Source organism: Lissotriton vulgaris, chromosome 8, assembly GCF_964263255.1.
Source record: "Lissotriton vulgaris chromosome 8, aLisVul1.2, whole genome shotgun sequence".
NCBI classification, from domain to species: domain Eukaryota; kingdom Metazoa; phylum Chordata; class Amphibia; order Caudata; family Salamandridae; genus Lissotriton; species Lissotriton vulgaris.
Genome location: NC_141696.1, coordinates 958,245,020 through 958,272,331, shown reverse-complemented (window position 1 = coordinate 958,272,331; position 27,312 = coordinate 958,245,020).

Here is a 27,312-nt window from a genome sequence, read left to right as displayed (position 1 = left end):
CCTGTGATGTTCACATGCGTGCCTCTCCCGTTATCTTGTTTGACTTGTGAATTTTCCAACCTGCTGTCTGTCTAGTCAGGAAATCTCATCTCACCCCAGAGCAGTACAGGTTGAAGTTCAGGGACACCCAGAAAGTAAACAAACAGTCCTGGGTGGACTTTGTAGACATCTCAGTGAAGGCACTGGAGGGCTGGATTCAATTTAACCAGGTGAGTACTTATGAGGGGCTGTCAACGTTATTCCTTAAAGTGCACATCCTGACTTGGGGTGCAAGAGAAGTTATGCCACTATCAAGTGGACTCTAAGCTGCCTGGTGTCAGGGATGAGTGGATAAGAACTAGGGTTTCCAATCAACACCAGGGGGTGATCAGAAGAAAGGAGGACAGATTCCAAGAAGAAAGCCAATGGTAAAGATGCTAAAAAAACAAAGAGTCCTCACAGGCCCCACAAGAACCTGCACAAGGAGTGGGGAGGCACCTCAACTTCAAGGGAAGGGGTATCAGGGAAAGTCTTTTAACCCTGCAAAGCCATGAAAGTTTTTTGATTCTTCAAAGGTAAGTAGGTGTTAGGACTGTAATCAGTCAGGACACAAAAGAGGAGATGCTGTCTGCTCAAAGAAGCCCCCTACTGGTGGGCAGTCCCATGAGATTGTCAGTGTAGGTGTGGTGGTGGAGATTGTCCTAGAGATGGGTAAGCATCTTACAGAGGCTACTTTAGTGTCCTTGGGGAGTGTGGAAATTGCAACCTCGGCTGCTTTGCCCTCCAATATAGAGAGGTACAGGCAGAGGCCTAACATCAATGGAACTGAGGTTGAAGATCTGAGGGTTACAGGATCCAGTGTGGCTATGGCCATAGAGAAACTGGGTTCTCTGGGCTAGATCATACCTATAACTTAGCAGCAGCAAAGGAGGCATGGAAAGCACACATGAAAAACATTTGAAAAACATTTGGGCCGTTAAACTTGCAAACCTAGAGGAGTGGAAAAATATATTTATGATGCTCAAAGAATGATCCTTAGCTGGGTTGCTGCAGTAAGTAAATAAGCTAAAAGTGCCTGGGCAATCAAGAGCAAATGCAGTCTCAGCACCAGTGTGGGAAAAATACATGAGGTGTCACTTCTTAGCTCACAAACCATCAGCCATCTTGGAATCAGATGGGCAAAGTTGGAGGAGCACCACGCCCCAATTATAACAATGGAAATAGTAAAATTAATCAAATCTACAAAGGCTAGTGGAGCACTGAGCCCAAACGGGCACCTTGCAGGGATTTTCTAATCCGCCACAGACAGCTGGGCCAAACTCCTAACACCGCTGTTTAACACCACATACATGCTGAGTAAAACACATGAATCCTGGAGAGGATCAATACTGTGCCGATTCACAAAAAAGCTAACCTCCTGAATCCATATAACTATTGTCTCATTGCTTTTTTAGATTTGGAGGCAAAAGCATGTGCCTAAATCTTACTAGAAAAGCTGGAAACCTGGGCAGAAGAAAACAAGCTGTTACCTTTTTTTCAAACAGGCTTCCAAGCAGGAGCAGTGACTACTGACAACATAATAGCCCTATCAGCTCCCAGCCATCAAACCTCATAGATGAAACAACTTCCCCTCTTCTGTTGTTTGTTCAACCTAACAGCAGCTTTTGATAAAGTGGATAGAGAGTCCTTTTGTGAAAACTGGCAAACTGGGGCATTCCATCCCCACTCCTAACGGCCATAATATCTCTGTACTCGGACACCTGGGTACGCCTGAAAACAGGCCCCCAATTGCTGTCTGCAAAAATCTGCACGTCGGGTGGACTGAAGCAAGGATGTGTTCTTGCCCTTTACTTTTTATTGCATACACAGCAGATCTGGTCAAGGCCCTTTCCAACAGCTGTCTGATTCCTCCACGGTTAGGCCACTACTTTCTACACATCCTTGAAAACACGGATGACATTCTTATCATGGATCACACCAAAGTAGGACTGGAACACGCACTGGCCAGTCTGCACATGTACTGCCCCATCAACCACTCTCATTAATTCGGAAAAAACAAAGATTCTTGTACTTAGAAAACAAAAACATAAAAAGCAAATCACTTGACATATAGGTGCTATGTGCACCACCTCAGCCCCAAAATACAAAAACTGTCACATAGATGTATATATAAAAACTACATATATTTTATATGTAGTTTTTATATATACATCTATGTGACAGTTTGTCTTTATATATGTTTGATTATTCCAGCCCTGAAGAAGTTCTGGTGGTCAGAACGAAACGCGTTGGCTGATGATTCTCTTGAGTATAAGAAAATAAAAAACGAACTGAGAAAATATCAAGACTTCTAAATTTGGATTTGGACTCTGAGAAATTTGAACTGATTGTATATGATTGGAGTGGTGCCCTAAAACTGGATGACAAACAATCTTTAGCTGTTGATGTGGATCTTTTAAAATATTATATTCGGATCTTGAAAGCTTATCTGGGTCATCATTTTACGGATGGAGCACCGAGGAAGCAGAGGAGATTGGGAGGACAGCAATATAAGGTTCTTTGAGGGGCAGCGGGGCGATTGGGCTCGGCAGCAGAGCGCAAGTCTAAATTCAACATGAAAATAAGCTCAGAGTGAAAGGAATGAACTAAGTAACTTGCACTCTACTAGAACTTTCAACCCATTTGCCTGGGCTTAGTCTGCACTATGGCCATTGAATTATATGATGTATTAATTTTTTTATTTTTTATTAACATTATTACTGTATTGCAATGGTTTTAAATAACTTATGCAAGCAAGAAATACATACTAAAATACTATGCAGACCGTATTTGTGTTAGGCATTTTCTTATTCATTGTGGCATACTAGAGCACAATAGTTAAAATAAATATGTTAAACCTTTCTTGTGTCTCTGCCAGATCTTAATGTGGACTAGTACAAGTGTGAGAGTGAAAGGGTGTGTCCTGCAACCACGATTCCTGAGAAGGTTAGGAGTGTTGTGCTCATCATTCTTCCTCTGTGAGTGAGAAGGAGGGCAAGGGAGACACACTAGCTAGTTGGTCCGGGGTCTTTGGTACTCAGTTGGTAGGATGACTCAATCCCTGCCTACTAAGGTTCTATGATCCCAAGGATAGTTCTGTGACTCTGCAGAATCTCTGCAGCACAAGAATGGATTCACTGATCTAGCGAAGTTTGAATAACCATTCTAAGGAAAAAAATGATTTTGCCACCACATTATCACATCTTCACATCTTAAGCATCTTTTTCTAAAGTTTCTTTGTCTCCACATAAGTGATCCTTCCATAATGCCTGATACTGAGCCATTGTTGTGCATGGTAATGATGGGATCCTGACATAATACTTGAATATACAATGCCAAGAGCCCTAACATTCTTGTAAATGCTGATAGATGGGTAATAGAGTGACATCACCCTTAATTCTTTTTGATTGGAATTTTCTTGAATTATAATTCATAAAAGTTACTAATTGGAATCCACAAAGACAATTTGTGAAACATTAACAAGCAGAAGACAGACCAAAAGGGTCAGCCATAAAGTGGGAAACCCTCGAGTGATAATGAAATACAAGGAACCTCATATGCTCCTGACACATTGGATCAGAGAAGTAAGAGTATTTGAGGTATAGTTCACCATTCACTGTTAGAAAATGTTCATCCCTTTAATGAACAACCATCTTCACTTTGAAATGATGGTTGTTTTTTTTACTTTTCTTATTTTTTTTTGCAATAAAATTGTGTATCACAAAACGTTTAGGAAGGAGGGAAAGTTCTGGTGTGGCTCCCTTGGAAATATGCTTTCTTATATGATAAAGGAGCTTTGATTCCTCTACAAATAAATACATAGGCCTTGGAGAAAACCAGTAAAAAAGGAAAAATGGTAAGAAAAACAATGTCTAGTAAGAAGAACCCAGGAGTTCTCTAAAACTACTCACTAAATTTAAAGAAACAGCAGTAATGGAACCAACTAGGAAAGAGGGAGAACATGGGATGCTGGCTTTGAGTAAAAGCTCTTCCCTTGCCCTCTGATGCATGGGAAATATGTGCCCATTCTACTTCTGGGAAGGAGGTGGGCCATTGGTTTTAATTAAACTAGCCGCCACACAGGAATTATTGTAACTGATTATTCAATCAATCAATCAATCATTTGTAAAGCGCACTACATACCCGTGAGGGGGGAGGCGCTACTGATTGAACAGCCAAGTCTTGAGTATCCTCCTGAAGGTCAGCAGGTCTTGGGTCTGTCGTAGGCTCAATGGGAGGGTGTTCCATGTCTTGGCGGCGCAATAGGAGAAGTGGTTGTTCTTCGGATGCGTGGGAGGGTGGCGAGTGAGAGGTTGGCGGAGCGTAGCTGGTGGTTGGGGATGTACAAAGAGAGCCGTCTGTTGAGGTAGGCTGGGCCAGTCTTGTGGAGTGCCTTGTGTGCGTCGGTGAGGAGCTTGAAGGATATCCTCTTGTTGACGAGGATCCAGTACAGGTTTTCCAGGTGGGGGGTGATGTGGCCGTGGCGTGGTACGTCGAGGAACAGTCGCGCCGAGGCGTTTTGGATGCATTGTAGTCGTTTGATGAGCTTGGTCAGGGCTCTCGCATAGAGGGCCTTTCCGTAGTCGAGTCTGCTGCTGACGAGGGCCTGGGTGACTGTTTTTCTTGTATATGTCGGGATCCATCTGTAGATCTTGCGGAGCATGCAGAGGGTGTTGAAGAAGGAGGAGGAGACGGCGTTGACTTGCTTGGTGATTGAGAGCGTTGAGTCCAGGATGATTCTCAGGTTGCCTGCGTGGTCGGTGGGTGTCGGGGTTGCCCCCAGTGCCGTCGGCCACCAGGAGACGTCCTAGGCTGAAGGGTTTGAGCCGAGGATGAGGACCTCTGTCTTGTCCGAGTTCAGCTTCTGATGGCTGGTCTTCATCTAGTCGGCGACAGCCTTTATTCCTTCGTGGAGGTTGGCTTTGGCTGTGACGGGGTCCTTGGTGAGGGAGAGGATCAGCTCAGTGTCATTGGCGTAGGAGATCATGTTGAGGTCGTGCTGTCGGGCTACGTGTGCGAGCAGGGCCATGTAAATGTTGAACAGCATCAGGCTGAAAGGAGGATCCCTGGGGTATGCCGCAGATTATCTTGGAGACTTTGAAAGGGAATGGGGGAGGCGGACACTCTGGGCTCTGCAGGAGAGGAAGAAGGTGGTCCAATCCAGAGCCTTGTCTCGGATCCCTAAGGCGAGGAGGCATGAGCGTAGTGTGCGGTGGCAGATGGTGTCAAAGGAGGCAGAGAGGTCTAGGAAGATGAGTGCTGCGGTCTCGCCGTTGTCCAGGGGGGACCTGATGTCGTTCATGGCGGAAATGAGGGCAGTCTCAGTGCTGTGGTTGCTGCGGAACCCTGGCTGGGAAGGGTCCAGGATTCTGTTTTCTTCGAGGTATTGGGTTAGCTATCTGTTGATGATTTTCTCGATGACCTTGGCCATGAAGGGGAGCAGAGAGGTGGGCTGGAAGTTCTTGAGTTCTCTTGGGTCTGCCACAGGTTTTTTGAGTAGGGCGTTTATCTCTGCATGTTTCCAGATCTCTGGGAAGGTCGTGGTCTCAAGGGAGAGATTGATGACGTTGCACAGGTGGGGTGCAATGGTGCTGCTTGCCCTGTTGAAGACGTGGTGCGGAAATGGGTCTGACGAAGAGCCGGAGTAGATTGAGCGCATGGTCTTGATGTGTCATCGATGCTCACGCTGGCCCAGGCTAGCAGGGGTTTGTGGTCGATGGTGTCTGTTGTGTTGCTGTCTGGTGGAGCTGTCTGGGTGTTGAAGCTGTTGTGGATGTCTGTTATCTTGCGGTGGAAGAAGGTGGCGAGGGAGTCGCACAGGGCTTGCGACGGCGGGATGTCATTGAGGTTGGAGCTGGGGTTTGAGTGTTCCTTCACGATGTTGAAGAGCTCCTTGCTATTGTGTGCGTTGTTGTCGAGGCTGTCTTTGAAGGAGATCCTCTTGGCCACCCTGATGAGGTGGTGGTGGTCGCGGATGGCGTCCTTGTGTGCTGTCTGGCTGTCCGGAGTTTGTTCACTGTGCCATTTCTTCTCTAGTTTCCGGCAGGATTGCTTGGAGGCTAGGAGTTATGGGGTGAACCAGCTGGCCCTCTTGCTGGTGTCTCTGTGGGGGAGTTTCTTCAGCGGGGCGAGGGTGTTGGCGCAGTCCTCGATCCAGCATATGAGGCTGTGGTAATGGCTGGAATGGCGATTACTCTATCTACTGGCTTTGTAATAATCACATTTCCCGAAAAACTCTCTTCAGATTATATTGTACTTTGCATTGTTACACACTTACCACAGCAGGAGGCAGGCGCCGCATCGGAACAGCGGGACTGCCAGGCAAGGACCTGAAAAGGGTACAACGCAGCGTGCCGGGCGTGCCGGGCACTACAGACATGGGGGCCAGGAAAACAAGTATGCACGAACCCGGAAGACAAGAGGGCCGAAATTACAATCCTCAGAATCCTGTGCGGCGCGTCGGGTGCGCGCACAGGAAATGAGGTCAACTGTCAGGAAGGAATTCGATCTGTCTCTTCTAAAGGTTGGCCGAAAACGTTTGCGACCTAAATTGTCTATTTTGATTTTTGGTCGACTACGTCGAGCCATATCCTTATTTTTACTCGCACAAATATTTAGATTGCTTTGCGGAATGCGGCTGCGGAATTCCAAGATGGCCGCATTCCGATGGAAGCTTCATTAACAGTCTAGTTTATTTTACCGTGAGCGAGAGCAGCTGCCAAGAATTACAGTATCAGTCATTTGAGAGAGAGTGATTATTTTGGAACATCGCTACTTTGAACTGTCATGTGCTAATGAACAGCAGAGTCCAGCTATAAAGATATAAGTAGCGTTATATTCAGTAGAAGCAAGACGAAGACATTCAGGTTCATAGATAGGCCTGTGAGTCAATCAAATGAGTCATTGAATCTGCAGTCAGCGAACTTAGTAAATAGAATTATATATATATATAATTGTACTTACCGACATATGGTAGAACTGGATTTCCTGCAAGAAGGTTAAATTACAAAAGAGTAAATCAACACTCGTAATTTCAATAACAAGAAAAGAGACATTATTGGAGACATCTTTCCTTGGGTTCAGGTATATTGAGTGGAATCATTTAATTGAGAGCAGAAAGGTTTATTGCTGATTCAGATATTCAACTACTGTTGATTATATTTTACATAACTCTACAAGAGTGTACTTCGAACCTATAGAGCAGATAAGGCTATACACCAATATAGTAATAGCAAGCAACATAACATTTAAGAGAGTAGCTACCCACTGTGCCAAGACAGGTAACATAAGGAACAGTGGAAGGGCGTGGGTGGTAATGTAGTATTGTATTACATGCTGTGATTTGTTACAGGAAAGCCTCACCAGAAATAGGAAGATAGTCTGAAGAATCCTCTTCCAAAGAACATTCCTGTCAGAAGAACTCAGAGCAGTGTTGTCTCTCTTTTTCATTCCAACTCCCCTTTCCCCTTCTCTTCTATCTGTGAGTATATATTCGCAGTTAGGGGAGTTGGGAATGAGGAATTTGCATCGGCTCCTGTGGAAGCTACAGTTTGGAGAAGGTACTTGACATCAACCCACAATGCCGTGGGCTATGAAAGCCGGGCGTTGGATAATATTGGCGCTGATTATCCTGTTCAAGAAAACGCTGAAAACTCATGAAGTTGCTGTGGTTATTCACCTGGTGCGGTAAGGGTGCCTCTGACTCCACCTCCCCTGTTCGTTCCGTTGATGCCGATTAAAAAGGGCTTACTGCATTTCTCACAAAGCAACAAACCTAACCTTGATTAAGAAGGGGAACGCTCAATTCCTGTGTGTTTTGAATTACAGCTAACTACGAAGGGACATTCAGTGTTGTGTTAAACCCCGTATAACTCCAAACATTATTACAGAGACCTTTGAATGTACCAGGTGGTATATATCTGCTTGTTCTTTAACCATATACAAAAGTTGACTATGAAGTATTCCTGTGTCTATGTGTCATTCCATTATAAATCAAATAAGGCACAACAGACTATCATCAAACTAAACCGTTATGAACTACATTTTATGTTACATGTTGCACGTTTTTGTTCGCCCTATTTAGCAAGGAGACAGTGAGAGGAGGAACATAAAAACCATCCTTCCTCCCTTGTGAAGTGGAACTTTGCACCAACATTGGTGGGTTGTCATTGAATGGAGAAAGAGTCCTATGATGTTGATAGATATATACTGTACTCGGCCTAATCCTCTGGTTTATGTTCACAGTATTGCCTGACTTAAAGGCTTAGCAGCTAGGAAGAGTATTGATCATCCTACTTGAAGTTGCTGCCAGAAGAGTGTTTATTTTCTTTACAGGTATACAGGGAAGTTGCCTACTGACTAAAAATGAGAACTATATTTCTATATGTATCATAAGCAGTGTTATAATAGGTTCTTTTTTCCTCAGGTCTCCCTAACCGCTTTTCCCTTCCTTTCAATCCCCCAATTGACCACCTTAATCATCCGTGCTATAAAAGCATTCAGAATTGAGGGTGTCAATAGGTGGACCCATTTAAGCAACAAACCGATCCTGAGAGGCCTCAGAGGGACCCATGACATGCATAGTGAGGAAAAGCATTGACATGTTCCCCATCGCAGTTGGAGAATGGTTACTAAATAGAAAATACTGAGCTGCGGGACAATTCTGTTAGCTACTGTTAGCCTGCAATATATGTGGGCAGTTCTGAAGCACTGAAAACCAATGAGAATTATCAAAGGAAAAAGCCATGTGGGCAGTTCTGAAGCACTGAAAACCAATGAGAATTATCAAAGAAAAGAGCCAGAGACATCAATCGGTAAGTGAGATACACTTAATTAATGCTCCTTCCCTAACGACGGCACACCAACTTCGCCTCGCACTTCCAAGGTTCTATGCATCATCAAATCAAATCAAATCAAATCAAGTCAAGGGGCATTTATAGATCACACAAAAAAAACGAAAGTCTCATGCTGCTTGCGGACAGCTCCGGGGTCAGCTTGTAAGTGGAAGACTAGTTCGTTGACAGCCATGTCTTCAGCTCTCTGCGAAAACAGTTATTATCAGTGATGTTGCAGAAGTGTGGGGGTAGTTTGTTCCAGAGAGCGGGTGCGAGAAAAGAACATGACCATCCTCCATTTCTAATTGTATGGATTCTGAGAGGTGTGAGAAGTGATCTATTGCTGTATCTCAGAGTCCTGCAAGGTTGGTACTAGTTTAGCTTTTTGGCTCAATAACCCGAGCTCTACCGTACATATATTTATGTGTTAAACAAAGGGTCTTAAAATGAATTTGGTTCCTGACAGGGAGCCAGTGGAGATATCTCAGTTTAGGGAGTGAAGGGGATTTTGACGGGAGGTTGAGGACAAGCCTGGCTGCAGTGTTCTGCAAAATCTGAAGCCTGGAGAGAAGATGTTCATTTATTGAGGACAGCAGGGCATTTCCGTAACCCATACGGTTGAAGATCATTCCCTGGACTAGTGGTTTCCTTTCTTCTATCGGAATCCATTAGAAGACTTGGCGTAAGTTATGCATGATGCCGAAACATGAGGCAATTAAATTGTTGTTGACCTGATTTTTCATTTATATTTGGTTATCCATTTCGTTTCTCAAGTTCCGTACTCTCTGTCTTGGGACTGGGCAGGGCCCAAGATTTAAAGGCCACCAGTCACTAGACCAGTGTTTGTCAGTCTTGCCAAACAGTATGATCTCTGTTTTGCTCTATTTAGTTGCAGATGATTTGTGCTCATCCACCTGTTAACATGGGACATGCAGTCTTTAAAACGTGATTTTGTTTCAGTAGGATCTGGACCAAGGGTGATCAGGATCTGAGTATCATCAGCTTATGACACAACATCAAAGCCGAAATATCTGATCACCCTGGTCAGCGCAGTCACGTATAGATTGAAGAGCGTAGGGTTCAAAATGGAGCCCTGCAGCACTCCCATCCTAACTGGCCTACTACATGAGACGGTGTTGCCTATCTGTACTGTGGTAGCTCGGTCCGTTAAATGGCTTCTGAGCCACTTCAGGGCCTTCCCTCTGTCACCAATCTCCCAGAGACGAAGTTCGAGGATGCTGTGGGAGATGGTGTCAGAAGCTACTGATAGATCTAGCTGGACGTGGATAGATGACTGCTCTCTCTCCAATGCTAGCCTAATGTTATCGGTTACTTCTACCAGAGCTGTTTCAGTGCTATGGGTGGCCATGAAACCTGATTGTGACGGGTCCAGTAGTCCATGGCTCTCAAGATGGATAACAAGTTGGTTGACCAGTGACTCAAGCATCTTCTCGAAGTGAGGTAGCAACGAGATAGGACAATAGTTAGTGGGGACTTTAGGGTCTGCTATAGGTTTTTTGAGGATTGGCCTGACTCTAGCCACTTTCCATATCTGTTAGACCTCTGATTGTGACAGTGACCTATTAAATAGGTCAGTGAGACTGTCGAGCAGTTGCGGAGCGATGATATCGAGGAATCGCAATGGCACCGGGTCCACAGATAAACTCGATTTGTTTTTTAACAGGGCTCTAACCACTTTCGGTGGATTACACTGGGAGAATTCCTCCAGAATAGGAGGAGAGCCTGTAGATATAGCAGAATAGTTACCTAAGAGGTTTATATTGTCTTGAGGCGGAAAGGAGTAATGAATTGCAACACGTTTATCGTCAAAGTATTTAGAAAGAGAATCCATCCAGTCCTGTGAGATATGGGCGTGTGTATGAGCCGCAGGCGTCTTAAATTCTTTTAGGATTTTATAAAGCTCCTTATTTATGCTAGCTGCCATTTCGATCCGATTTAGGAGAAATCATTTTTTTGTTTGCCTAATATTCTCCAGATAACTGCGGTGGATACATTGGTATTTTTCGCTGTCTGTCGGATCTTTACTTTTTCTCCATTTCCTCTCTGCTGTCCTACAGGAAAGCTTAGCTATCTTCAGTTGCTCTGTAAACCAGGGAGCAGCTCTAGTTTTGATTTTAGCACTAGTAAGAGGGGCTATTTTGTTTAGCGCATCTGTTATTGCTCTCTCAAAGGAGGTTGCTGCCTGATCAATGTTGACTTCTAGGCTATTTTGTGGGGGGATAAAATAGGTTGTAAAGGAAGAAGAGGTGACTTTTTGCCATGACCATCGCCATATTGATTCATGCCTGAAGCCAATTTTGGTAGTGTGGACTGGAAAAGCAAATTATAATAGGGCATGTCTGACCATAGTAGTGGAGATGGAGGTTCTATTCTGATACCTTTTGAATTTGTGAACAGTAAGTCAAGTGTGTGGCCGGCAGTTTGGGTGGGGCCTGTCACCAATTGGGCTTGTCCCAGAATGCTCATATTTGTGACCAGCTGATCTGTATCCGAGTTCAGTATCTCTGCACGATAATTTAAATCTCCTATTAAAAGGAAGAGATCAGAGGTCAATACATGCGGGGCAATTGTCTCAAGCAAATTACGTATGAAGTCGGTTTTAGGGCCTGGATGTCTGTATACTAGAGCTAGACAGACATAGTTCTAATTGATCGAAGCTCATGGTTTCTAAGGAGGAGATGCACACTCCTGGGATAGTGGCTATGAGTAAACCTCCTCCTCTTTTGTCCATTCTATCCACTCTGATTATATTATATTGAGGTGTAAAGCTAATTGCCACCTTTATATAGGCATGCTCATGAAGCCAAGTTTCCGTTACGAAACAAATGTCTGGTGATTCCATGTCCATGAGGCACCATATTTCGATGGTATGCTTTGGAATGGAGCGTGCATTGAAATATATAGCCTTTAATAATATGGGGGTTTTGATGTTCGAGTTACAAGATTATGGTGTTTTGCTCAATGGGACCAATTCATTGAAACATGGAATGTCATGCACCCTGAAAGTCATTGTATCTCCCTTTGTGACTGACTGTTCAGGATGGAAATGTTTAAGGTTTTTGAGTTCTTGACTAGAGTAGTTTAACTTAGCCATTATGGTCCCTTACCGAAAAGGCACAGGAACATAGGTGAAGGGATCCTGGCGGCAGTCTGTCGCAGACAGGTTTGCCTTTGGCGCGCCTTTGGCGCACCACCGGCGTGCCACTGCGTGCATCCGCGCCATGCCCGGCCTTTTGTAGGCTTGTAGATGGATGCGGGAGCTAGTCTGCTGATTGTGATTCCTGGTGTTAAACCGGAAGTGATGCTGTAGGCCTTATCGTTCTTCTGCTCAACCGGCACAAGCCGTGGCGGAACGAGGACTACAGGCTACTAATTTAAACATAGATAAAAGAATTAGCTGAGCGCACGGCGCAATTAAAACCAGAAAGTGGCAGCAGCACTGTTTACGAAATGACAGGTAAGATTTCAGTTCGCACAATCAATAACTTGGTAGAACAACAGACAGGCGTAGAGCCAGGACATATCCCGAAGCTAACATTCATAGAGCGTCTGATCCATCCTTGCCTCTGAGATCATCAAATTCCAAGAGAGACAGGATGATTCAACTAAGCTCTATGCCGTACTTCTCTTTCCCCACACAACTCTGCTTCCAGAGATGAAAATCTACAATTTAGTCAGATAATGTGAAGAACTAGAAAAGTCCTGTGCAGAGACACACAATCTTAGTAACAAGAAAATTAACTGAATATCAGAAAATAAGAAATAAACATGGACGAAACACAAGTTATATAATGTGAACAGTTCACTCTATAAAGTCTCTAAGATACATTGGTCTTTTAATGACCCTATTACTTCCCTTTGCACAACCTGAGCTTCCTTGTGTCTCTTCAGAGTTCCACTGTTGGAGACATTTCTCAATGTATGGTCATCTCTTGGATTGACAACAGGGGGTTCCTTAGTTTTGGGAACAACTACCACTCTGCTTTTGTTCCAAATGTGACAATCATGTTTTTTACTGCATTTGTAAAACATTTGAGCACTTCCAACCTCCTAGTAAAGTTAGACCATTCCACACACCCTTTAGGTGTCTTTAACTTAACAAAATCACCCACTCTAACAGGCACATTCCTCACTTTTTTGGACATATAAAATGTATCTTTCCTCCTTTATAGTGCAGTTATTTCTTTGATTTTCAATTCTCCCACTGCATTGTCCACACACCCCTTGGTTCAATGTATCCATCCAGGATTGAACGTGATTGACGGTCGCCTTCCTTTGAACAATTCAAAGGGGGATTTACGAGTGGTTGAGTGTGGTGACATTCGGAAACCAAATAACGTATTGGACAACTCTTCCTTCCAATCTCAGCCATTGACCTTTGCCAATATACCCATTGTCATATACCCTCAGATCTCAATAGCTCCGTTGATCACAGGGTGGTACAAAGCAGATGTCTTGTGCACAATGCCACATTCTTTAAAAAAGTCTCCATCTCAGGTGAATAAAACTTCACCATTGTCTGTTAATATGGAACGTGAAACACTTTCACGTCTAAAGATGTTTTTCAAATTTTTTATCACTGCCAAAGAAGAAATATCATGGACACACAACACTTTCACTCATCTGGAATATAAGTCCATGAGAACTAAACCATAAGGCTATGCATGCTCCCCTCTCACTGGTAACAAAATATCCATTGTCACTTCTTCCAATAGATATCTTGGAAGTGTTCTACACACCATGGGCATAAGACTAGTTTTTAACCCTTTGCCACAGCCTATGCACTCTGACCACCAAAAATCTCTGTGAAGTCTCCCTTTTGTGTTTGCAATACCCATGTGACCTTCATGAGCTAGCTGTTAAATCCTTGTTCTCAACTTCTCAAGTGGAATTAATATTGTACCTCTCAATAAAAAACCCCTGTAACCCACAAGCTCATCCAAGATTTTCTCCCATCCTCCTTTTCACTCCTTTGCAATCTCTGAGCTCCTTTCCATTTCTTCTACCCAAACTCACAATATTCCTGACTTTACACAAAGTTTCATCATTCTGTAGTTTCTTTTAACCACTCCTCTTCACTTATGGTACCTTCTGTTACTTCACACACACTCAATTCATCATCTTCGTCCAACCCATCACCACCATCTGTATGCAAATCAGACACATCCACTAGTCTAGACAACAATTTGCTGAAAAATTTCTTGCCCCTGGGTTGTGTTGAACAGTGAAACAAAAATCTTGCAATCCTTCAGTCCATCTCTGTATATGTGACAAAAAAAAAAGTCAACTAAGGGTTTATGATCAGTCTGTACACCAAACTTGATGTCCCCTAGAAACAGTTTGAACCTTATAACAGACCAATAAACAGCTGGAGATTCTCTCTCTATAACAGAGTAGTTACATTTAGCATCCCTGAGGCTTATTGAAATGCATGCAATCAACTTCTCCCAGCCATCTTTCATTTGGATTAGGAGTGCTCCCACCCCTTTTCCACTGGCATCACACACAATCTTGGTATTGCACAAAGGTTCAAAAGGCCGAAGAGAAGGACCATTGCTCAACTGCTGTTTTACATTTTAAAACCATTGCTGCATTCAATATCTTGCACAAAATATGTTATCTTTTTTAACAATTTCCTCATATTGAATGTTTTACTTACAAAGTCTTTGATGAAACAACTATAATATACAACCATTCCAAGAAATAATGATAGCTCCTCCTTGGATTTGGATTCCTGCAAAGCTTTGATTGTGTCAACAAGCTCATTTCTTGGTCTGATACCTGTTCCCTAGGTAACTAACTTCATTAACTCCAAACTTACACTTGTCAGCTGTAAGAGTCACCCCCACCTCCTGCAGTTTGTGTATTACTTCACAAACTTGCTGGTCATGATCATTATTGTTGGCCCCAAAAAATAAGAATATCATCTTGATAACATTTTACACCAGTTTGGTCTTTCAAGATCTTCAACATGATCCTTTGAAAAACTGCTGCGGCTGAAATTAAACCAAAAGGTATACTTTTGAAATGATATATGCCAAAAAGGAGTTATAAAGGTTGTGAGATTCTGCGAACACTCATCTAATTCAACCAGGTGGTAGGCAAACATAAGGTCCAGCGTGCTAAATACTTTGGCACCAGAAAGAGCAGAGACTATTTCCTCAATGTTGTGCAAAGGAAATCTGTCAACTACTATCTCCCTGTTTAGCGCCCTCAAGTCCACACAAAGACGAATGTTGCCATTGCCTTTGCATGCAACTGCAATGGGAGCCAACCACTCTCTTGCCTCATCCCCTTCAATGACTCCACACTCTACCAATCTCTTGAGTTCATTTGCTACAGCAGTCTGTAAATGTATTGGAATCCTCCTCACGTTAGCCACTACCAAGCCTGCATGTGGCCTTAATGTGAGCGTGTGTTTGTAGCCAACTAGTTTACCAAGTTTGATCTGAAACAATTCCTTAGATTCCTAAACAAAACTGTGTTGATTACATTCAACTTCATCTATTTGTACTTGGGGGTTTTTGTTGGGATGTAGACTGACCCCCAATTCTTTCTGGTGACCCCTCTCAACAGATCATCACCAAAGCCTGAAACATTTGGGGCCCGATTCACAGAACTAACTTAAGACAAAATCCTAAACTTACTACCATTTTGTTATTCACAGAAGGCACTTACTCATTTTGGTATTCAGAGAAGGCACTTACTCATTTCAGCATTCACAGAAGTTAGGAGTCCTAACTTTAGGACTCCTAAATGCCCTCTGTGAATACCAAAAGTCTAAAGTTAGGATTGTTCTCAGTTTAGGAGTAGTTAGGACTCCTAACTTTAGGACTCCTAAACTGAGAACAATCCTAACTTTAAGACTTTCGGTATTCATAGAAGGCATCTAGGAGTCCTAAAGTTAGGACTCCTAACTTCTGTGAATACTGAAATGAGAAAGTGCCTTCTATTGTTTGGGGACGTTTGCCAACAAGTAGACTCTCACAAAAATGTATATACAACCTAGTGGTTATGGTGGGACTAAGATTGAAATGTTGGGATATTTTGAAGTTTGCACAAGTGTGAGTGGGAAGTGCACTTGTGGGAAAGTATGGGCCTAATTCACAGAACTAACTTAAGACAAAATCCTAAACTTACTACCATTTTGGTATTCATAGAAGGCACTTTCTCATTTCAGTATTCACAGAAGTTAGGAGTCCTAACTTTAGTACTCCTAGATGCCTTCTATGAATACCGAAAGTCTTAAAGTTAGACATCGGTGAGACTGTATGTTCAATTGGTAAGGAACACTAGAGTGATTTCACTGCTATGTTTTATCCAATGGGTTGGTCGAGTTATTCCAAGAGTAAACTTAATACGGGTAAGTGGATAGCCGTGCCGGGAGGGGAACCATTAGATTAGACACAAAAGAAAAGGGTGCGTTTCTTCATACGCGGTGCGCGATGGTGCGGTATCCCTATCTTTAGTTTGCCGGTCGCCGTCTTCCGTTTACTCTTGGAATAACTCGACCAACCCATTGGATAAAACATAGCAGTGAAATCACTCTAGTGTTCCTTACCAATTGAACATACAGTCTCACCGATGTCTATACAAGAATAGACAGAAACTAGTGGTTAGAATATTTTCCACTAGTCTTTATATTGTCAATTCAAGCACCAGACTATCCTCAACTCACTTTCTCTGAGTTGAGCATAAAGCCCTGAAGAGTCGTGTTGACTCACCAGTACACGACGAAACACGTGTCGGCTTACTGTGACTGTGCTTCAAGTCTGGACATATTAAATCGTCATTTTGCAGTGACAAGAAACACACCAAAGAATCTGCTTCTAAATTTTGTTTTTCAATTGTCATTGTACTGAATGTTGATACCCTTAAGTAGTTGCGAGAGCACAGCTGTATAATTGATCTCTGGGATAGACTCAAAACTGGACAACTTGAACGCTCTGATATGCAGAGTGCAGGACAGTGCGCAATTCAAGCCAGAGTCATGTAGTTGCAGTCCGATCCTGCACAGCCTAGAAAAACTCCCAAACATCATGACCACATTAATAGAGGATCTTAAGGGCGAAGCAAACAAAAAAAACTGCCAGACGAGCTTGCCTTTAATCACAAAGGATTCTACACAGGCACACACCATGGACAATGGCCCAGCAATCCTCTGCCCAAGCACTCCGAAAAAGACTGCTTCCATGGCCTCGATCACAACGTCCACCGCTCATGGAACAAGAATTTCCCCGAGCAAGGCTAAAAACCAAGTCCTTCAACAAACCCTTAAACCGATCAGCCCAGAGTCGCAAAACCTATCAAGGAAAAATAAGAAAAAACTAAGAAAACTCAACAAGGAGAAGAAAAATAACGCATATGCCACCAGCGTTATTCACAATTGGTTACGACCCAATAAACAGCCTCCCGGTAATACCATAACAGTTGAAACACCCAATCAGGGAGCCAGTATGCACATTGCAGAAGTAATCGAACCAACCACGGGAAATCCACACATAGTTACTTCAGCACCGGAACTAAGCTCGCCAGCCCTCCTTGTGGCTCCCCAACACACTACAGTTCCGACAAGAGGAAAATATGCGCACGAATCACAGGCACACAACCTTGATGAAGCAAACAAACCCACGCCACATGAGCGGGAGTTCCACCATACAAGTTATGAGCACTCTGGGCAACATCAGTGCACACCGAACGGAGCACTAGAATCTGACAACACAAAAACCCCCAATGTCACCATTGGAGATCCTCAGAGGGCCCCCCCCCCCGGGTCAACATGCCTTAAATTGGAGCACGCCGTGAACAGGCTATGGAATAACAGCCCACCCTGCTCAATGCCCACTGAGGCGCCAAAACTTACAACAGGGTTAAAACATCAAATAAACTCTCACCAGCCCGGCCCGACACCGCTACTCCCAACTGGCACTCAGGGTAAAACTCGGCCCAACGAGGCTCGCGTAAGCTTTGCAAGTCAAGAAAGCGCGAATGAACGGAAAATACTGCTACACCCAGAATACACCTCGCAAGGAAAATGGGACATCCTCAACCGCAGCAACCTTTTAACACTCTGCGCAAACATCCCGGGACTCGAAGACATAAAAACCACAGATATCGAAACCATCTCTTTCCTGCCCCCGGATGTGGAGGAAAAAAACGAAACAACGGAACTAACTTTCATCAGCCCAGCCCTGGCGGAGGCACTGAGGAGCCAATATTCTCTACTGGAAAGCTGGGGCATAAAGATAAAGGCAAAACCAGCACAAAAATATCCCTCAATTTTAAAAACCTTGATGACACACTCTAAGCTGGACAACCAGGAACAGGGCGTGGCAGGAGTCACACGTGCAAATGCTTCCTCGAACTACAGGCCAAAAGTTGTGTCCGTCCTCCAGGGATGTAAAAGCAGCATAAACACTAGTGCAATTAATGGAACCCCAATCAAGATTACAACTAATCCCAGTCAAGGAAATCGACTGTGCATAACCAGGGGCCATGCAAGCAATGATTGGTCCTGGTTGTCATCAGCACTAAATTCCAGCTCCTAACACACTTTGCACTGCAAATTTAGCCCGATCCTACCAACACACTCCCATTGAGCGAGTAAAAACTTTAGACAAAAATAGAATTATCGAGAGCTTAAAAATTCTAACGTGGAACGTATCAGGCCTCAAAAAACTGCTACTGAATCAAGCCGCGGTGAAATTCTTGGAGGAAGCAGACATCATATGCATACAGGAAACTTGGCTGACCCAACTGCTGTCGCTAAGAGGATATGCAGAATATGGCAAAGCAGCAAAAAAGAATAACATATTTGGAAGACCCTCGGGGGGGACCTGCGTCTATATTAAACACTCGTTGAACATAGAATTCATGGAACTTCATAACCAACCAGACACCCTTCAGGCGGGCATTTTGAAATTCCCCCACCCCAACAACGGCACTGCTCCAATATTATTAATCAACATCTATCATAACACGCAGGAGAACACAGCTAATTCGCTCACACTTGCAAAACAATTAGAATCCTTACTGCTACACCACTCATCATTAGACTGTATCATCCTCGGTGACTTCAATATCCACAACATAGGGGTCTCTTCTGAGCAAAAACAACAGCGCGGGGCCGCCAAATCACTCAATGAACTTTTAAAATCCTACAATCTGGCGACGGCGCACACAGTGCTCTTAAAGAACACCCCGAGAGCCTTGGTCGGTCCTACGTACAACAAATAAACGACGATCGACTACATCATTCTAAGCGACAAACTGCAAACTCAAATGACAAACTTCATTGTACACCAACGCAACGACAGCGACCATGCAGCTCTAACAATCACCATGAATTTATCAGTGAATCCACGACATAGGCCCGTATGCATTGGAGAAACGGACGGCCAAGAATTAATAAAGCTGCCCAGAAGAATCAAATGGGGACAAGTAGCCACCGCATCTTTTAACAACTGGGCAAACTCGTGGGCAGGTTGGCCACTGCGCAAACACAGCCATGATGCAATAGCAATATGGGATGGAATCACCGCCACCTTAGCGGCAATACTTCGGGGACGTGGGGACAAACAAACGACAATCTACTGGCATCCCCCGACGGCCTTTGGATTTAATGCAGAAATCAAAACAAGTGCAAAGGATTTAAATAAAAAACGAAAAGCCCTCAGTAAAAACCGCTCAATCACAAACAAAATACAACTGCAGGAGGCGGCAAAGAGCCACTCCAAAAAAGTGTGGGCTGCAAAGCGTAACCATCGCGAGGCTCAGTGGCTGAAAATCTTCGATTTGTTGAGCCCCGGGAAATCACAGGAGTTCTGGAGTTACATAAGCCATCTTGGTCGAGGCACAAATCACAAAGAAAACTCCCTTGAGGCAGCAGCCTGGGTCTCCCATGTAAAAGCGCTCTACAACGAAGAACGATCAATCAATCAGCCACTCGACATGCCCCCACTAAGAGTGAACCCGGCTCTAATCATCGAAACATCGCCCCCTCCCGGAAAATCTCTAGTGTCCAAAATACTAAAAAAAATCAGACCAAACGGCGCACCGGGCCCCAATGGCCTCCCAGGCCACTTGTTCAAATCAAACATGGAATTCTGGTCCGAAAATCTGACCCATCTATACACTGACTGCTGGCTAACGGGGGATGTGCCGGACTCATGGCGAGGCTCGCTCTTGCACCCAATCCATAAGAAAGGGACTAAATCGGATCCAACCAACTATCGTATGATTGCTCTCCTGGACATCGAGGGCAAAGCCTATGCCAATGCCATCCTGAGGGACCTCACAGACTGGGCAAGCAAAGAAAATCTCCTGCCATTCTGTCAAACCAGCTTTAGACCAGGGTCCTCGACCGTAGATAATATCTTTGCACTCTCCTACCTAGCCAATCAAGCGCGGGCGCGTAAAAGCCTACCATTATTCGCCTGCTTCATCGATTACTCAGCTGCGTTTGATGGAGTAGATCGCATCATCCTATGGAGAAAGCTGGTCCACTGGAACATCGACCCTTCTCTGTTAAGAGCGATACAATCCTTATATCAAAACACCTGGGTAAGAATCAAACTTTCAAGTGACTCTGCAACAGACAAGATTGAAACGAACCGGGGCTTAAAACAAGGGTGCGTGTTGGCACCCCTGCTGTTTAATCTATATACAGCAGACATGGAGACAGCCCTGTCGGGGGCCGCCTTAGCAACACCAAAGATAGGTGCAACCAAAATTCATTTTATGCAATACGCGGATGACCTCGTAATCCTGGATCACACAAAAATAGGGCTTCAAAAGGCACTCACCGCCCTGGCAACATACAATAACAAAAACAGGTTGGTAGCAAACCCGACCAAGTCAAAAATAGTTATCTTCGGACACTACCCCAAAAAAACAAGAGCAAAATGGAGCCTTGGCCACCTGACCTTGGACAGCGCTCAGAAGTACACATACCTGGGGGTCTCCTTTCACGAATCGGGGTTGTGTGGCACCCACCTAAAGCAAATTCAGGGCAAAGGGAAGACCATCACCTTCGCCCTATGCAAATTACAAGCCTCCTTACACAGCCCATCATCAACTGCCATCCAAAGAGTCCTCAAGGCCAAGTTAATGCCGGCCCTCAATTACGCACAACAGGCGTATCCAGGAAAACTGAACAAGGAGCTGGAAAAAATTCACTGCGGGGCATACAAGAGATTGTATCATTTACCAAAATGTACAAGAAACACTCTAATTCGCCTGGAATTTTCACTCAACCAACAAAATCTGGAAGAGATGGCAGCTTTAAGCAAATATTACTACTTAACAACAGCGGCACGTGACAACACACTGAAGGCCGTCTTGAAACATATCTTCATGGTACCCGGGAACCCCTGGTCAGCTACCATTGAAATGGCAAAAACCCAACTTAACCTGGCGATCGAGTCGTGGAATCCAGACCTTGTCAACTACACGACCATCAAACACGCGATAAAAAAGCAAGTGCGTGCCTGCTCCCGGGCCTTGGACCTTGAGTCTCTCGCAAAAAGAGCCTTCCATGAGTCTCTATGCTTGCCACACACTGCGTACAACCCCCGAAACCATCTCATGCAGGCCGTGGGTCTCCCAGCTCTCCAAAAGATCCTAGCCTACAGACTGCACCCCCTCCCGCTCAAAGAACTATACCATCCGGGAAATGCGGGCACGGGAGCTCAGGAATGCAGACTCTGTAACTACAAACGTGAGTCATTGGCCCACTTACTATTCTGCTGCCCTGCCCTACGTGCACCCCGCACCCTCTACCTCAGGCCCATCCTTAGGGACGCGGGGACACGCACAGCTAAGGAGGCAATCCAACATTTATACTCCTTGAGCATAGTAAAACAGATGGCCGCGTTCGGAAAGTTTATACAACAGACCCGGTCCGTGCTGATGGCAGCCAAGGGCGCACAGGAATAGAAACATTGTTGCGGGACACTGGGTGGCACTTATAGGTCCCTGACTGCGTGTGCCATTTTGAACTCTGAGAACTTTTTATAAATGCTTGCCCGCAGAAAAATTTTTGGTTTTAACTTTTGTAATTTTATATTCTGGTCTTAATGTAATGGTTTTAAGTAACCACACAATAAAGTTATTCATTCATTCACACGTGCATGGTTCTCAAAAACCTTTTTCCATTTTGCCCACCCAATCAAGGGCTCACCTGGAGAGGGTAGGAAAAATGGTGTTGAAGTGACATTCTGCATATTGTATCTCTTCCTTTGGTTATGATGTAATACAAACTAAAACAGAGATACAAAATTATTGAATCAACTGCGGACTAAAATGAACAAGGTCGGAAAGTGGGCAGGGGGACACTAACCTAATCCTGGTACCAACCTGGCAAATCAAGTAGGATGAGGAACGTTGACATCCAATTGTGTTGAAAAAGGGGATTGGCTCAAGCTCGCCAGAATCACCGGAGCCGGCTGCGGCGATTCTGCCAGGTTGGCACCAGGATTAGGTTAGTGTCCCCCTGCGCACTTTCCTGACCTTGTTCTCATTACAGAGCGCCCAACTAACCCGCATTTTCCACCCCCAGGTTGCTTCCACCTCGTCCTGAAGAAGACTCGCAGCTGAGGCTCACAGTTGCCGTCTATGCTTTAGTCAAGTCAAAACGTTGACGCCCTCTACCCATACTAGACCTGTACCCTTCTTTTTCCCCGCACTACATTCTGGAATTGCATTTGTTGCATGTATGAACCAACTTAAATATGTTGTAAACAAAAATTCTACTTATGGACAGGTCGTACTGATACTGGTACTCTGACCGTTGATTGTCTAAAAATATTTAATTGTTTGTTTTCTCAAACTATGACCTTTTCCTTTCAAACCTCACACCATCACTTCCCTACTCCCCTTCTTTGCTTCCTTTAGTCAACCTCTGACCAGTGCAAATTAATGTGCTTGATGAATCTATAAATAAATAGGAACACTTATGATACTTGTCACTCTGGCGCTTCTGTATTTTTGTATGTTTTTGGTGTTCTTAATTAACGCATGCATTCAGAAATATGTATGGAATTGTAAGATGATAGTGTCTTTTTCTCAAGTATTATAGACTGGTGCTATAGTCGTTGACATAACACATGATTGATTAAGTACAGTATTTAGTTCACTTCAAATGTGTCTCGGATCAAAACTACCAACTGCCACTCCCAATGCTTGTGCTCAGTGAGACAACACTTTACCTTCCTGAGAACCTCTGAGAGTACACATGCAACTATTTCTATGTGTCTCCTGCTCTCACGAGAATGCCTCTAGGCTTCCTGTACCTACCACACAACAGAGCTTGATGCTGGGTGTTGTACCCAGAGAATCACCTGTCACAGGCTGCCTCAGGAAGTGGAAATAATCCCACAAAATGTGCAGCCGTGTCTCAACTGACTCTTCCTAGGAAGATGGCGCTATGCTTCCTGCCCCTACATGCAACAGGACTTATAGCCGACAGGCCTCAGCTTGAGATTTCCTGCTGCATGATGCTTGACATGCATGACAGGGAACCACCACAACAGACCCTGACACCTCAAACCACTGTCCAGGAAGCGCCGTACCACACTGGTCTCTGACCGCCTCTTAATGGGTCGGACATGCTCCACAGTGAGCTTATGTCAAACTCCTACTAGAACGCAACACCTGAATTCCACGTTCTCTCTTACTGTGCCTCTACAACTGCCTCACAAAGTGGAACAGGCTCAACCCGGCACTGACCCAGCCAACCTGGCTGGTACCACTGACAATGAATCACTGGCAGCTGGAGACACAGGAGACCCCTACTGGGTACACTACAGAATTCAGCTTCACACTCCAGTTACCAAAGACCAGGAATGAATATCAAACTTTGGTGTCGCCTTGTTAAGGTGTATATCTAGTTCCTCAGTCCTGATCCCATCGCTTGTCACCAAAATTGTGATGTCCTCAAAGGAAAGAGACAGAGACTTCAATTGTTAAGTGAGATACACTTTATTAATGCACCTTCGCCAACGACGACACACAAACTGTCGCCTCGCTCTTCCAAGGTTCTATGCATCAAGTTATTGTTATTTTCCTAACTTTTTCGGACTCCACAACCAAAACAATGATCGATCCTATAATTGGCCAGAAGAGTGAAAAAAATAACGCCCCTCTATTGCACATATTCACCCTTTTAACGTAATCTGACACTCTCAATCTACTTGCAAAATTGAAGTCAAGCTCCCCGTATGATCCATGCCCTCTAGCCATAGTAAAACTAGCTGCGAAGCCAGTGTCACGAAAACTGACTTCCATCATAAACTTCATAAGAATCTCAGGCAATGAGCCCAACCCAGTATGGTTGTAGAAAGGGTCACAGCACAGAAACTGCACTCCTCAAGTCCACAGAAGAGATTAGGACCATTCTTGACCAGGGAGGGAAGGCCTTATTGATCCTGTTGGATCTTTCTGCGGCATTTGATGTGGTCCATCATGCTTTGCTGATGGACCGATTGGATGAGATTGGAGTCAAGGGCACTGCCTAGAAACTTCTCAAATCCTTTATCTCTGACAGAACGCAAACAGTGGCCCTGGACGAATTCGAAGCGGAATCATTCTCTCTACCCTATGGTGTGCTGCAGGGGTTGTCCTTAAGCCCAACACTTTTTAATGTTTATGCATCCTTATTGGCTCCACTAATTGAATCCTTGGACTTCACTCTGACTTCCTAACCGGACGACACCCTATACACCCAGAAGTGATCCAGGAAACCGCGTCTAGGTTGCAGAACTGCATTAACGCCATGGGTGTATGGATGGCCCAAAATTGCTTAAAACTCAATGAAGGTTGTGTTGTTCGGTTACAATACCAACTTCTGGACCCCTGATTGTTGGCCGGAGGCTTCAGGTCCACTCCCCACTCCTATTAGGAAGGTGAAGAACCTGGGAGTGTGGCTAGATGATAAACTTAGTTTCAGGGACCAGGTGAACACGGTGGATTCATTGACATCATATATCCTCAGATCTTGCAAAAAAATAATGCCACTAGTACCCAAAGATGCGCAACAAACAGTTGTTACTACAATAATAATATCTTGACTAGACTATTGCAACAGTCTATATCTCAAAATCCACAAAGGATCAATGAACAGACTACAGATCCTGCAAAATGCAGCGGCCAGACTCTTCACATGCACACCAAAGTTGAATCAATCTCAGCCAAAATTAAAAAAAACTTCATTGGCTGCTGGTCAAGAAGCGCATGCAGTTCAAGGCTTTATGTCTGGTCTTTAGAGCCCTTCTGGAAACAGGACCTGACTTTTTTAAAACAGCGATTCCGCTGGTATACACCAAAAAGAGCACTGCGGTCTTCAGATGCAACATTTGTGGAAGTGTCCTTGGTGAAAAAAAGCCAACTGGGGTGGCAGAAGCTTTATAGCCAATGCGGCCAAAGCATGGACCACCATTCCACTACACTTGAGATGTATGACCAACCTTCTGGCCTTTAGGAAGGCACTAAAAACGTGGCTTTTTACAAATTAAGTTTTTCAATACCCAATTTGCTTTAGTCATCAGTAGGTCTTCACAAAGCGCCAGGACACCTTCGGGTAACAGTGAGCGCTCTATAAGTACCAATAACCGTAAGATTGAGAACTGATAATTACAATACTGACAGTATGTATTGCGACTTATATAGCACACATATCACCCGAAGGCATCAAGGCGCTTGCCTTGGGAACCTGTCCTGGCTTTTTCCCTGTGAGATAACCCCTACTGGGCATCCCCAATGTGAAAGCCAGGCATCCCGCAGCAGGTGGGCCGCCGTAGTGGAGATTAAGCAAGCTATTGCCCAGAGTTGCAGCGTGGGACCCCATGATTAGAGTAGGCACAGAGGTGAGAATTATCGAGTCGGTGGACATTTTTGGGCTCAGGCCCCTGCCGCGTCGGGAATTGAACCCTGGTCCCGGGCCAGACCTCTGCATCAGGGTCTGCCGCTCTAATCAGTGAGCCACACTCCTCCACTGACAGCAAGACACATGCACAGAATTAAAGAACTGTTCCTGATTTTTGGCGATGTCTGAATTTCTTCAACTACAGAGACAATCTCACAAAAAAGTGCTCAGCTTCAGAATGGGATCTGCACTGCCTGCTACCTCCAGCAGGTGAGGTCAGGTTTTGCATTATTGCACAGGCAACAGTGGAACCAATATGTAAATCCATGAACCTTGAGGACGAAGTATTGAGGAAAGAATATAGATCATATTTGATCAAACCTTCAAATTCAGACCAATTGCAACCGTATTCACTTAAATATAAATATATTTAAACCAGCAGTGCCACACTCATATAAGCTGTAATTTCTTTTCGAATGACTTATACCATCAGTACAGCAATCTGATTTCTACATCCACAATGTATTCATTCATTTCTACCTGAAGCGTTTTGCCAATGCTTACTGCATGAACAGGTGTTCGAGATGCTAGTCATAATACATGTGGTCAGTCATGGCACAAACAGTTAGTAAATTGCCCCAGTCCTGAGTCAAGGCTACAGTAGCATTGAATATTGATCACTGTAGTGCCAATGTTATGTGTTTAAAAAAAATACCAGTACATACAATAGTGTAATTGTAAATTGATACTTGTATAGCACACTACTCACCCGCAAGGGTCTCAAGGCGCTTGTACGAATACCTTTGCTGTGGAACCCATCCTGGCTTTCCCTGTGAGGGGTCCACTCCTGGGCACCCCCAAGGTGGTGGCCAGGCATCCTTAACATTGTGGGGCCTTTGTGGAGATTGAGCAAGCTATTCCCCAGAGCTGCAGAGTGGGACTCTATGATTGGAATAGGCACCGAGGCGAGAATTATCAGGTCCGTGGAATTTTTGAACCCAAGACCCGCCGAGGCGGGGAATTGAACCCTGGTCCCGGGCTAGACCTCTGCATCAGGGTCTGCCGCTCTAACCATTGAGCCAAACTTCTCCATTGTGTGCCATTAGTGAAGCTCACGTAGCAGGAACGAAAAAACAATGTTGTAAAACCTAACCTATCCTATCCTAAATATACAGAAACAAAGGAAATGAGAAGCACAACTTGAGAAACATAGCCCAAGTAAGTCCTACACACTATCAGATCCATAATAATAAATACCTTCCAAACAAAGATTTGGTGGTTTTCCTTCTGCTCATCCTGCAGTCTGTGACACAAGTTTTGCTGGGTGGTTTTCTGTGATTTGTGGATGCTATAACAAAATTAGCAAATTAAGAAAGCATCATATGAGTCTTCAATATTTTATTAAAAACATGCACATGTGAACATGCTTTATTTCATTGAGACAATTGTTTAACTGTAATATTAATAATAATATTGGTATTAATAAATATAATACCAATATCAATAAAAGGAGTGTATAATAGAAATAACAAGAATAAAACACTACTACTTCTACTGTGCCTACTGCTTCTACTACTA